The following is a 14,160-nucleotide window of genomic DNA, read 5'->3' on the forward strand; positions in this document are numbered from 1 at the left end:
GTTCAAGGGTTACTGCTTTCATCGCAATTGTTATCTGATTTTCTTGCATGAGTTGTGTGCTCCTTCTTTGAGGAAAATGCCTTTTCTAGATCCCAAGATCTTCCAGAGGAGCAGACAGCGTGGTATCCCTACCCCAGAGCAGAAGGATGGGAACTGGGAACCCCCCACCCTGAGCTGGGTCCAGCCACCACCTGGGCCTAAGTTGACCCCTATTCTTCACTCACCACATTGTATTGCATTTGTTACACTCCTTGGGGACTACAGGCTTCTTGAAAACAAGGATTATGTCTTTCATCTTCAAAGCATCAAAGTCTGGCTTCTTATAGGTGTTTCATAAACACTGCGTGTTAACTCAGTAGTGAAACTTTAAGTCAGGATTTTAACTCAGGTCCTCTGACGGTGTCACCTCCTGCCTCTTTTAGGAGTGTGAGTTGTAAAATCAGAGAGTAAGAAAAAGCCTCTGCTAGCCATCAACCAGCTAGCTACAAAAGCAAAATCATTCCTAATTAAAATAAAATCAACTAAAGCACACTAGCTCAGCTTGTCTGCCCTGGCAACAAAACCTTGCAAAAAGTGCTCTGGACTTTCCTCATCTCACTGTGTGCAAGATGGAAAAACTTTGTCAAGACTTACAGGGAGCGCCCTTTGCAAGAGTTCTGCAGTCACTTACATCTCTAAACATGAGAGAAAGACAGAAGGGAGAGATGATGAACACAGAGCGAATGAGGGAAAAATAGAGACTTGTTCAGACATGCAGTGACAAGCTGTGTTCTGACGGATGCGGATGGTTCTGGATCATTTGTGGGGCTCAGGTTTGTGTTCTCATGGACCCAGGTTCACATCCGGCTGTAGGATGCGCTAGGGCCAGGCTGCGCTCCGATTCCCTAAAGTCTGTCACAATCATCTACAATGGAATTGATCGTTACCTGCTCATTTCAGGTGTGTATAACTGGCAATGACTTCTGAGCCCCGTGAATCTAGCACATTTTACAGCAGTATATGGGGTTTGGATTTAAAAGAGTTAACCTCGAGCAAAGGATTTCTGGCGTTGGAGCAGGGCCAGAGGAGGGAAAATCTGATGGTGAGATTTGAGAGGACTTGGTCCAAGTCATTTCTTCTAGGAGCATCATATGATGATTTTCCTTGTAGCCCCTGATGCGTGGAGTTCCACTGGATTTTAGAAACATTTCAGATCCTCTCCATCTGTGCACATCGCTAGACATATGGACAGCTAGAATAATTTTAGAAAAATAACTTCATATGGTTTATTTTAATTTAGAAGAATTAGGTTAATTAAGAAAACAGCTGACAAGAAACTAAAGTGAATTCACTTTAGTTACAAGTTTTCTATAGGGTTTTAAAACTGTCATACTCTTGTTTTAATTGACGACTTTTAAGAAGAGTGAAATAATATGTGGTAAGTGCCAATATATGTGGAATCACAGAGCTAAAAAAGGGCCAACAAGTAGTCATTTGGTGCAGATCTTTGCTTTTAGTAGGTCGACCTCAAATTTCTGAGCTTATTTTTAAACTATTTTTTAAAGAACTCAAGGGATAAAAGGCTCAGTTGCACTCTCAATACATGTCCCACATTTACTCATCCTTTTGGTCACTAAGGACTCCCCCTGTGGCTCAGGCGGTAAAGTGTTTGCCTACAATGCAGGAGACCCGGGTTTGATCTCTGGGTTGGGAAGATCCTCTGGAGAAGGAAATGGCAACCCACTTCAGTACTCTTGCCTGGAAACTCCCATGGATGGAGTGTGGTAGGCTACTGCCCATGGGGTCGCAAAGAGTCGGACACGACTGAGCGACTCCACTTGGTCACTTAGTCTTTCACCTGTAAAAGGGTTTCATGAATTTTTGGGGGGAGGGGTATTTCTATGGAGTTCAAGTTGTTTAACATCTAAATTATTCTTCTTTGTATGACTTCCCAGGTAAAAGGCTTGTAATTTTCATATTAGGTTCATCTTTCTAATAACCTGAAATGTTGTCTTAAAAGGGAATGGATATTTTGCAGGAGAGGTTGGTGGTGAGTGGATGAATGGGATTGCCCGTGGGTGTATCAGGGATCAGAAGAGAGCCTTGTCAATAGTTAGCTGTCATTAACTGGGAGCAGTGTGTCCTTGCCTTTAAAAGATAGCCATTCATCACTGAAGCATTCCCTTGGCACGCTCTTCTTTATAGCAAGAGAAGAATGGTCAAAACAATCCCCAAACAGATCTTTACTATGCATCACATTTCAGAACAGATGAATGGCAGATCTTCAGGCAAAATTGCCATGTCATTATCCTATGATTTAGAGGGTTACATAAAAAAGATAAAACACTTATAGAAATAAAACATAGCTTCTACAGTGATGCCAGAGCAGGGATTCTGTAAGTGCCTAAGTTTATCAAATTGTGGCCAAAAAATAAAATTTCTTGTATTTTGATTTTTCCTGGAAGAGGGGCTGACAGCTATAAGGTTTAATTAAGAAGCATTCAATGTTGTTTTCAGATTAGGAGAGGAAATCAAACCAACTTTAAGTTGCTTCCAAATATACCTGTTTAGACTGACTGACAAACCAGGAAAAATAATAAACACACACACAGGCAAAAAGAGTTTTAAGGTCATAGAAGGAAATTTTCTCAAATGGAAGATAATGAGACAACTATGTTGGAAACGTTTCGTTCTAAAATTTTTTATTTTCTGTTGGAGTATCGTTGATTAACAATGTTGTGTTACTTCCAGGTGCATTGCAAAGTGATTCGGTCGCACGTATGTTTAATACATATACCTATTCTTATTCATTCTTTTCCCATTGAGGTCATTACAGAGTATGGAATAGAGTTTGCTGTACTCCACAGTAGGTTCTTGTTGCTTATCTATTTTAAATATGCCCTTCTTAATTTGATTTTTCAAAGCAGGAGAGAATTAGATAACGACATAGAGGTGGATAGAGCCTTGTAAGTGACTACAAATGAATAGCATCAGGGACCTTAAGAGAAGAGTTAGGGGGACTTTCCTGGTGCTCCAGTGGTTAAGAATCCATCTTCTAATGCAGGGGTTGTGGATTCAGTTCCTGGTTGGGGAGCTAAGATCCCACATGCCTTGGGGCAATTAAGCCTGAGTGCTCCAACTAAGACTCGACACAGACATAAATAAATAAATATTAGAAAAAAGAGAGAAGAATTAAAAAAAAAGGGAAGAGTTAGGAAATTTGAAGTAGATTAGATATTAGACTACAGAAATAGGAAGCAGACTTTAATTCAATAAGATCTGTATTGACAGAAATCTAAGTAATTATTTAAGTCTTAATATGTATTAGCATATTTCTGAACAATTGCAAACACATAGAAAGGTGAAAGACACGTTTGCTGCCTATACTCTATGGTAAAGAATCTGCCTTCAGTACAGGAGACGTGGGTTTGATCCCTGGATTGGGAAGATCCCCTGGAGAAGGGAATGACTCCCCACTCCAGTGTTCTTGCCTGGAGAATTCCATGGAGAGAGGAGCCTGGTGGGTTACAGTTCATGGAGTTGCAAAGAATTGGACATGATTAAGTGAGTGATACACGTACACACACTGTATGTCAAGCAACTGTCTAGTTACCCCAGCTCTTAATTTCTTAATACTTCCAGTTTATAGAGGGCTATGGCAGGCCCTCCATAAATGTTTCTCAACTTTGGTCTTGGGAAGAATAGAAAACAGTGGATTTTGTAGAATAGAGAGAGGGAGAAATGAGAGGAAAAGAAAAATGGCTGTGCAGGTGTAGATAAAAAAAATTTATAAGCTCTTCAACAGAATGAAGACTTAAGGGACTCTCATGTTTGGAAAGAAGCAGAAGGTCCCAGGGAATAGAGTCAGAAAGATTGAATGGAAGGGAAGATGAATCCTGTAGAATTTCGCAAAGGCTGGATTTTGCTGATTACATCCCTGCATTTTTTTTTTCCAAAGTTACTCTGCCCCCTGTTTTTCTTGTTAGGTGGTAGTTAGATCTAATGACTTTCTTAGATTCAAGTTTGGCATTTTTGGCATGAATAATACTTCATAGGAAGTGTTGCATATTTCTATCACTCCTAACGAAATATCTTATAGTGACCTTACTTGATCTTGGATGTTTAAGCTCTTGAAGCTTCTGTATCCATGGGGAAGATTTCCCAACTGAAAAACAAGACAATGCTTCAATTTAAGCTGAGATTTTAAATTTGCAATTCAGTGGGTAGACTTCAGGAAGTTAGTAAGATCTCTAAAGTGATATGCAAGATTTTTCCCGTGTGTTCTAATGCTTACTTTTCTAAGGGGAGATTATAACTTCCATGAACTTTTCCAAGGAGTATATAAATAGAAAAAGTTAGGATACAATGATGTAAAACTTTAAAAGCTCCTTCTTTCCGTTGGCCTCTAGTTACCAAAAAAATGTTTATCATTTTCATGTTTTATAGGAACATACTATTAGACTTTGAAGTGAGCCGTGTTTATCATCTGCCTCATGCCCATTATTTTATAGACAGGAAACTAAAGAAGGGAAGTACCTCTGGCAAGAGCCCATGGCTAGTTAAAAGGAGCAAGGACTGGCAGCAGTATTCCATTATATTCTTTTAGAGTTCCTTATTCTTTATGGTTTATTATTTACAAGTGGCTAGCTATGTTTAAGTGTTGCCATTCAGTTCAGTTCAGTCACTCTGTTGTGTCCGACTCTTTGCAACCTCATGGACTGCAGCACGCCAGACTTCCCTGTCCATCACCAACTCCCAAAGCTTGTTCAAACTCATGTCCATCAAATTGGTGATGCCATCCAACCATCTCATCTTCTATCATCCCCTTCTCTTCCTGCCTTCAATCTTTCCCTGCATCAGGGTCTTTTCCAATGAGTCAGTTCTTGGCAACAGGTGGCCAAAGTATTGGAATTTCAGCTTAAGCATCAGTCCTTCCAATGAATATTCAGGATTGATTTCTTTTAGGATTGACTGGTTTGATCTCCTTGCAATCCGAGGGACTCTCAAGAGTCTTCCTCAACACCACAGTTCAAAAGCATCAATTCTTTGGTGCTCAGCTTTCTTTATAGTCAAACTCTCACATCCATACATGACTACTGGAAAAACCATAGCTTTGACTAGACAGACTTTTGTCTGCAAGGTAATGTCTCTGTCTTTTAATATGCTGTATATTCCTAAGCCTTTTAATTTAATTCACTTATTTACTTATTTAATTTTTTTAATTTATTTTTTCATTGTAATTGCTTTACAATGTTGTTTTGGTTTCTGTGGTACAGCAACATAAATCAGTCATAATTATATATATATATATATCCCTCCCTCTTGAGCCATCTCACTCCTCCCATCCCATCCCATCCCTCTAGGCTCATCACAGAGTGCCAGGCTGGGCTCCTTGTAATTCACTTAACTAGTTTATTGAAATTTTACTTTTAAGCATTTATTTAAGCATCTTTTTATTATTTATTTGACTGTGTTGGGTCTTACTTGTAGCATGTGAGATATTTCATTTATTCGTTGCATCACTCAGGCTCTCTAGTTGCAGCTTGCAGGCTCAGTAGTTTCAGTACTTGGACTCAGTTGCCCCATGGTATTTGAGACATGGTCCCATCACTTCATGGCAAATAGATGAGGAAAGAATGGAAACAATGGCAGATTTTATTTTCTTGGGCTCCAAAATCACTGTGGACAGTGACTGGAATCACAAAATTAAAAGATGCTTGCTCCTTGTAAGAAAAGCTATGACAAACCTAGAAAGCATACTAAAGTGCAGAGACATCACTTTGCCAACAAGAGTCTGTACAGTCAATGCTGATTTTTCCAGTAGTCACGTACGGATGTGAGAGTTGTGCCATAAAGAAGGCTGAGAGCCGAAGAACTGAAGTTTTTTGAACTGTGTTGCTGGAGAAGGATATCCTGAAAGCTGACTTTAGAACTGCTCTGATTCTGAGACTAAGACACAGTCCCTGCCTTCAAGGATCCTTCAGCCTATGGATGTGGGGTTTGTTTGTTTGTTTTTTTTTCCACAAATTCAGTTCCTCTGCCAAATGACACAACCTGTTACACGAGGGTCTGTTCTGGGTGCTTAGGAACAGCTACTGATCTTTATCTATTTGTACCTTAGACTCAGAGTTTTAATTTTCAGGGAGAAAATTTAGCATTATCACCAACAGATAAAACCTCATTTTCCTGTTTGTCAGGATCTTTCCCCCTTCTATCAATGAAGTCATCATCATTGGAGTGGCATGTTTGTGGTTAAGTACCTTAGTGTGAAGGCTGGGAAGAATCAGCTTCTCCCACGATGCTGGGAGTTGAATCTCATTTATCACCATCACCTTCAAAAAAGGAGGCACATCTCTGCCCCTTCATTAGTTTCCTTTTCCAGTTGGCATCAAACCTATCAGAGAAGGTAAATGATGTGTCAGCCAGATAACTTCTTTGAAGGGAGTGCTGGGACAATCTGGTTTAAACATGACCTTAGAAAGATCCTTCAGTCCTTTTGAATTCCCTTTGGCATGACACCAGGCCTGTTGGGTGATTTTGTGCATTTAAGGCCACAGAAGAAAAACAGATCCTCACTGGCGGGTGGGGAGTGCTAGCCCAAGACTAAAATGACTTCACTCTTCTTGTTTTCTCCTATTATCATCTTAATCCAAAGAACATGATAGATAATCAGATAAATCCCTTGTACAATGGCTGTTGTCACTGATAATCCTTGAATTAACCCACACATTAGTTTTGGTGCCACTTAGGTGTGATTTTCTTTTGCCATTTAAGGAGGCATTTTGAGTAACTGTGGTGTTGGTTTGCTGAGACATCATCTCATGCAATTTGCTGAAACCTTATTTTTTTTTTTAAATTGAGGTGTAGCTGACTTATAATATGATATTAGTTTCAGGCGTATAACATAGTGATTTGATATTTTTTAGATTATGCACCACACGAAGTTATTACAACATTGACTATCTTCTCTGTGATCTACATTATATCTCCATGACTTGTTTATGTCTGGCAGTTTGTGTCTCTTATTCCCCTTCAGTTATTTTGCCCATTCTCTGACTCCCCACCGCTCTGGTAACCACCAGTTTGTTCTCTGTATCTAGGAGTTTGTTTCTGTTTTGTTGATTCCACATAGAAGTGAAAATATAGAGCATTTATCTCTCTCTGTCTAACTTCTCTCACTTTGCATAATATTCTCTGGGTCCACCCATGCTGTGGATTTGTAAAATAGCAATGTTTCATTTTTTATGACTGAGTAATATTCCATTGTATATTGGGTTGGCCAAAAAGTTTGTTTGAATTTTTCTGTACTATCTTTTGGAAAAACTCGAATGAACTTTTTGGCCAACCCAGTATATACTATATGGCACATCTCATCCACTCACTTGTGATGGGCACTTCAGTTTCTTCCATATCTTGGCTATTATAAATAATTCTACAATAAATATTGGGGTTCATGTATCTTTTCAAATTAGTGTTTTCATTTTCTTTGGATAAATACCCAGGAGAATTGCTAGATCATATGGTGACTCAATTTTTAACTTTTTGGGGAAACTCCATACTCTTTTACTAGTGGCTGAACCAATTCACATTCCCACAAACAGTGCATGAGGATGCCCTTTTCTCTACATCCTCTCCAACACGTGTTATTTCTTGTCTTTTTGATAACAGCCATCTGAAAGGTCTGAGGTGATATTTCATTGTGGTTTTGATTTGTATTTCTTTGATAATTAGTAATGTTGAACATCTTTTCATGGATCCATTGGTCATCTGTTTGTCTTCTTTGGAGAAATGTCTATTCAGGTCCTCTGCTCATTTAATTGTTTGTTTTCTGATGTTGGGTTATATGAGTTCTTTATATATTTTGGATATTAACCTCTTATCAGACATATCATTTGCAAATATCTTCTCCCATTCAGTAAGTTGACTTTTTGTTTTATTGATTGTTTCCTTCACTGTGCAAAAGCTTTTTAGTTTAACATAGTCTCTTTCTATATTTCTGCTTTTGTTGCTCTTACCCAAGGAGACAGATCCAAAAAAAAATATTTCTTAGACCAATGTTAAAGTGAGTACTGCGTATGTTTTCTTCCAAGAGTTTTCAGGTCTTACATTTAAGTCTTTAGTCCATTTTGAGCTTATTTTTGTATGTGTTGTAAGAAAATATTCTAGTTTCATTGCTTTACATGTAACTGTCCAGTTTTCCCAACACCAGTTATTGAAGAGATGTCCCCTCCCCCCATGGCATATTCTTGCCTCCTTTGATGTAGAATAACTAATCAGAAGTGCATGGGTTTATTTCTGGGTTCTCTATCCTGGATCTATGTGTCTGTTTTTGTGCCCGAACCATGCTGTTTCGATTATTGTAGTTTTGTAGCAATAGTTTGAAGTCAAGGAGCGTGATACCTTCTGCTTTGTTCTTTCTCAAGATTACTTTGGCTGTTTGGGGTCTTTTGTGTTTCCATACCCATTTTGGGATTATTTATTAGAATCTTGTTTGGATAGCTTTTACTTTTAGTTCAGTGTGGTTCATGTTGTAGCAGAACCAGTATATGGAAGACTATGGGAAAGTCCTTACACACCAGGATTCTTCCCCATTTGGCAGCTGTCAGTGCCTGAAATTCAACCATTTATTGTGTTTGGTTCACCAAACTATTGTTTCTTATTAAAAAAGGACTTAATGTATTGTTTGCTTTTTTATTCATTCATCCACTCATTGAACAAATATTTATCGAATCTAAATGACTGGAGCACAAAAAGCAAGGGAGAACGTAGAACGAGATGAGCTGGCAGTACACACGGGTGCTGGGTTGTTCTGGGGTTTCTCAACTCTGCTAACTATTTTGATCTTCAGCGCGAGAGTCATGGAAAACCACAGGCAAATTTTAATCAGGGGAGTGCCATGTAGTGGTCATATTTGTGTTTTAAAAAGATAACCCCTTCTTCCTTGTAGAGAATGAATGAGAAAAAGAGTAAATTATGGGGATCAGCTGGTAGGCTATTACAATTGTGCAGAAGAGAGAAAATGGTAGGTTATTATTTATTTTTTGTGGAAGAATGACTTAGAGGAATGTACAGAGATATTAGAGCAGTGGCACGGCATTTATTAGGTTTCTACCCCAAAGAGGATATTGCAGTAAAATTCAGCTTATTACAGACTCTTATGGTATCTGTTGTATGTGTAGGCTGTATTCATCTATTCTATAGGATTATATAATAAACAATGTTTGTTGTGCTACCTAAAACTCTACGTGCTCGATAATATTCTAATCAGTATGTTTTTAGATAGGAAGTAATCATATATCCAAAGAGCTGACTCATTGGAAAAGACCCTGATGCTGGAAAGGATTGAAGGCAAAAGGAGAAGCGAGTGACAGAGGATGAGATGGCTAGGTAGAATCACCGACTCAATGGACATGAACTTGAGCAGACTCTGGGAGATGGTGGAGGACGAGGAAGCCTGGCATGCTTCAGTCCACGGGGCTTCAAAGAGTTGGACATGACTTAGCGACTTAATAGCAACCATCAGTCATATATTTTGGTGAAGTATTTTTTGTTCAAGGCTCTTGTTTCATTGCCAGATTACTATGATGGACTAAATGAAAAAATTAAAGCAGTGAAAGGAGAAAGACCTGCCTAAAGTTGTCCAGTGAGTCAGTGGCAGAGGTGCCGTGGAGCCCCACTCCCCATATAACCACTGGCTTCATATTTCAGCTGTGTGTTTACAGTCACTTCTTGTGCGTTTATAGTATCTTTGAAGATTTACTTCTAGGCAGCTCCTTTCTATGGCATCACCGACTCAATGGACATGGGTTTGGGTGGACTCCGGGAGTTGGTGATGGACAGGGAGGCCTGGTGTGATGCGGTTCACGGGGTTGCAAAGAGTCGGACACGACTGAGCGACTGAAATGAACTGAAGCTCCTTTCTACATTTGTGGATGATGTTCTCCTTACCTATTTTCCTGCCTCTTAATAAGTTCCATGATTTGACTTTTGACAAAATTAAACTTATTCTTTTCTCTTTCTCTCCTTTATTTTGGGTACAGAGGATTGCCTTTTCTATGCCTCTAGTTTCAAAGATCTCTCCATAGCCTTTGAAAAGTCTTGATGATACTGTACCTTTTTCTATATCTTTGTTACAGTGTGGATTAGTGGAAAAGGCTTTGGGCTGGGGGTAAGTCTCTGCTCTACTATTAGGTTAAAAGTACTGGGTAATCTTAACTTCTCTACTCCCAGCTTTTTCTTATCATTAAAATGGGACTAATAATTTCCCTTGTAATTAATAGGGCTGTTATAAAGAGTGAATGTATATGAGGTCTGTGATGGATGTATACACATGAGTCTTGTAATCTGTAAACTGCAGTGTGCAGATAAGGGCAGAAGATGGTGATAATTGTAAAATCTTTTGTCTGGCTTGAAGCCATGACCCCACAGGTCTAGGGAGAGGGGTCAATAAAGTTGTCAGGCAGTCACAAGAGCTAGATAAAAACTCCAATATAAAAGGCATGGCTAATTCACTTTGCTGTATAGCAGAAACTAACACAACATTGTAAAGCAACTATATTCCAATTTATAAAAGGCATACTTCTGTCTCCCGGTGAATTAAAAGTTAAACATTAGTTGCAAGAGTTTATATTTTATCAATAAAGTTCATGTAAAGGTCAGCCTAAGTTTATGCTGATGAATGTTCTGGTTAAGCAGCTTTAAGTTTAAATTCTGACTTTGCTATTTGCTACCCAACCCCTTCAGACCTCAACATCCTCAAATGTGAACTTAGATTAATACTCACCTCTGATTGATGAGGTTATTGTGTAAATTAAATTAGATAATCCGCTGCCTATAAAAATGCCTAGTGGTCTTGTTTTGCTATATTTGTTCATTTGTTTTATTTTTTGGATTCCACATATAAGTGGAAACACAGAGTACTTGTCCTTCTTCGACTTATCTCATGAAGGAGAATACCTTCCAGGTCTATCCATGTTGTGGCAAATGGCAAGATTTCATTCTTTTTTTATGGCTAAGTAATATTCCATGATATACCACATCTTCTTTAGCCATTCATCAGTTGGTGGGCACTAAGAGATACAAATGACTAGTTATAAAATGAATCAATTGCATGGATGTACAGCACAAAGAACATAATCAATACCTTTGTATAGAGTGTACTCTATAAAGTATTGAATTACTATGTTGTACACCTGAAACTAATACAATATTGTAAGTCAACAATTCTTCAATTTAAAAAAAAGAAAGAAAAGAAAAATATGGACAGAGAAAAAAAGGCTCAGTGGTTCTATTATTGAAACACATTTGTAATATTACACACACGTGTGTGTAATAGCATGCTCTATTCTGTACAACTCAACAACATAAAAGCAAACAACCTGATTAAAAAGAAAACGGAGGAACTGAATTGAAAGTTTTCTGAAGAAGACATACAGGTGGCCAACAAACCCATGAAAAGATGCTCAACTTTACTAATTATCAGGGAAATGTAAATCAAAAACACAGTGAGATTATCACCTCCCCCCGTTAGAATGGCAATTATCAAAACGATAAGGAATAACAAGTGTTGAAGAGTATGTGGAGAAAAGGGAACCCTCATACATTGTGGGTTGGGGAGGTAAATTGATGCAGCCACTATGGAAAATTGAATGGAGATTCCTCAAAAATCTAAGAATACAGCTGCCATGTGGTCAGTTGCTCAGCTGTGGCCAACTCTTTGCGACCCCATCGGTTGTAGTCCACCAGGCTCCTCTGTCAATTAAATTTTCCAGGCAAGAATACTGGAGTGGGTCACCATTTCCTTCTCCAGGGAACAGCTGCCATATGATCCAGCTATTCCACTTCTGGGTATTTCTCCAAAGAAAATGATAACACCAACTTGCAAAAGATATATAAACCCCAATATTCATTCATTAAAGTATTATTTACAGTAGTCAAGATGTGGAAACAACTTGTGTCTATCAGTGGATGAATCAATAAAGATGATATGATACACACACACACACACACAAACAGTAGAATACTGCTCAGCTGCATAAAGAAAAGAATTCTTGAAGCGTGCGACAACATGGATGGACCTTGAGGATATTATGCTAATTGAAATAAGTCAGGCGGAGAAAGACAAATATTGTATGATTTCACTTATTTATGAAATCTAAAAAACAAAACAAATGAACAAACGAAATGGAAACAAACTCATAGAGATTAGATTCATGGTTACTGGGGGGAGGCAAGTTGCAGGGAAGATGAAATGGGTGAAGAGGACCAATTGCATGATGATGAATGGCAAATAGACTCGTGGTGCTAATCACTTTGTAGTGTACACAAATATCCAAATTAATTATGATGCGGTACACATGACATTTATATAATAATATGTGTCAATTTTGCCTCCATAGAATATTAAACTACCAAGTACCAATTTTATCCAAATTTTAGATATGGTTTTGACAAACATGAATTTGAAGCATGAAAGTAATAATTTCACAACTTGATGGCAATTTGGAGACTATTGCAGATATTGCTCACTATCTACCAAAATTCAATATTTCTTCAGCCATAGAAATGGAATTTTGGCCAAACACATGCCTGTCGAACCATGCTAGTTTTCTTAGCTTTGTTTAAATTTAGTCATGGCGGTATACTAAGTTCTTTCCAGGGAGGTACAGTCAGAAGGATGGGTGCCAACTCACAGGCCGTGTCTTTGTTCCCGAGGGTGTGCCTCCTCCATGTTTTCTCTTTCTTCTTCCCACCAGCTGAAATCCGAGAGAACATCTGTGATTTATGCAGACTACATCAATGCCTAGGGCTGGAATTATGACACGGAAGGATGAACGTGGGTCCTTCAACCAACAATATAGAGCAGATGTGTCTGCCAACCTGGAATACTCACCTTGGACTATTAAAAAGAGAACAATAAATTTCTGTGATTTCTGTCTCTTAAAAAGAGAGTATTCTATTTTGGTCAGGTAAAATGAGCCTAAATCACACTATGTTCTGGCTTTGGATCCAGTTTGCTGGGAAGTTATACATTTTTAAAATAGAATGCTCTAGATTTATGGACTTTATTTCAATATCCTGGGTGCCTTTTTTTTTTTTTGGCTGCACCTTGCACCATGCAGGATCTTAGTTCCTCAACCAGAGACCAAACCTGTGCTTCTTGCAGTGGAAACACAAAATCTTAACACTGGACCACCAGGGAAGTCCCAGCCTGAGTGCACTTTAAAGTCTTGCTTTTTTAAAAAAAAATAAATTTATTTATTTTAATTGGTGGTTAATTACTTTACAATATTGTATTCGTTTTGCCATACATCAACATGAATCCGCCACAGGTATGCACGTGTTCCCCATCCTGAACCCCTCTCCCTCCTCCTTGCCCGTACCATCCCTCTGGGTCATCTCAGTGCACCCGCCCCAAGCATCCAGTATCATGCATCAAACCTGGACTGGCGATTCATTTCATATATGATATTATACATGTTTCAATGCCATTCTCCCAAATCATCCCACCCTCTCCCTCTCCCACAGAGTCCAAAAGACTGTTCTATACATCTATGTCTCTTTTGCTGTCTCACATACAGGGTTATCGTTACCATCTTTCTAAATTCCATATATATGCGTTAGTATACTGTATTGGTGTTTTTCTTTCTGGCTTGCTTCACTCTGTATCAGTTCAGTTCAGTCGCTCAGTCGTGTCCGACTCTTTGCGACTCCATGAACCGCAGCACGCCAGGCTTCCCTGTCCATCACCAACTCCCGGAGTTCACTCAGACTCACGTCCGAGTCTGTGATGCCATCCAGCCATCTCATCCTCTGTCGCCACCTTTTCCTCCTGCCCTCAATCCTTCCCAGCATCAGAGTCTTTTCCAATGAGTCAACTCTTCGCATGAGGTGGCCAAAGTACTGGAGTTTCAGCTTTAGCATCATTCCTTCCAAAGAACACCCAGGGCTGATCTCCATCAGAATGGACTGGTTGGATCTCCTTGCAGTCCAAGGGACTCTCAAGAGTCTTCTCCAACATCACAGTTCAAAAGCATCAATTCTTCAGCGCTCAGCCTTCTTCAGAGTCCAACTCTCACATCCATACATGACCACAGGAGAAACCATAGCCTTGACTAGACGGACCTTAGTCGGCAAAGTAATGTCTCTGCTTTTGAATATGCTATCTAGGTTGGTCATAAC

Source organism: Ovis canadensis, chromosome 11 (genome assembly GCF_042477335.2).
Source record: "Ovis canadensis isolate MfBH-ARS-UI-01 breed Bighorn chromosome 11, ARS-UI_OviCan_v2, whole genome shotgun sequence".
NCBI classification, from domain to species: domain Eukaryota; kingdom Metazoa; phylum Chordata; class Mammalia; order Artiodactyla; family Bovidae; genus Ovis; species Ovis canadensis.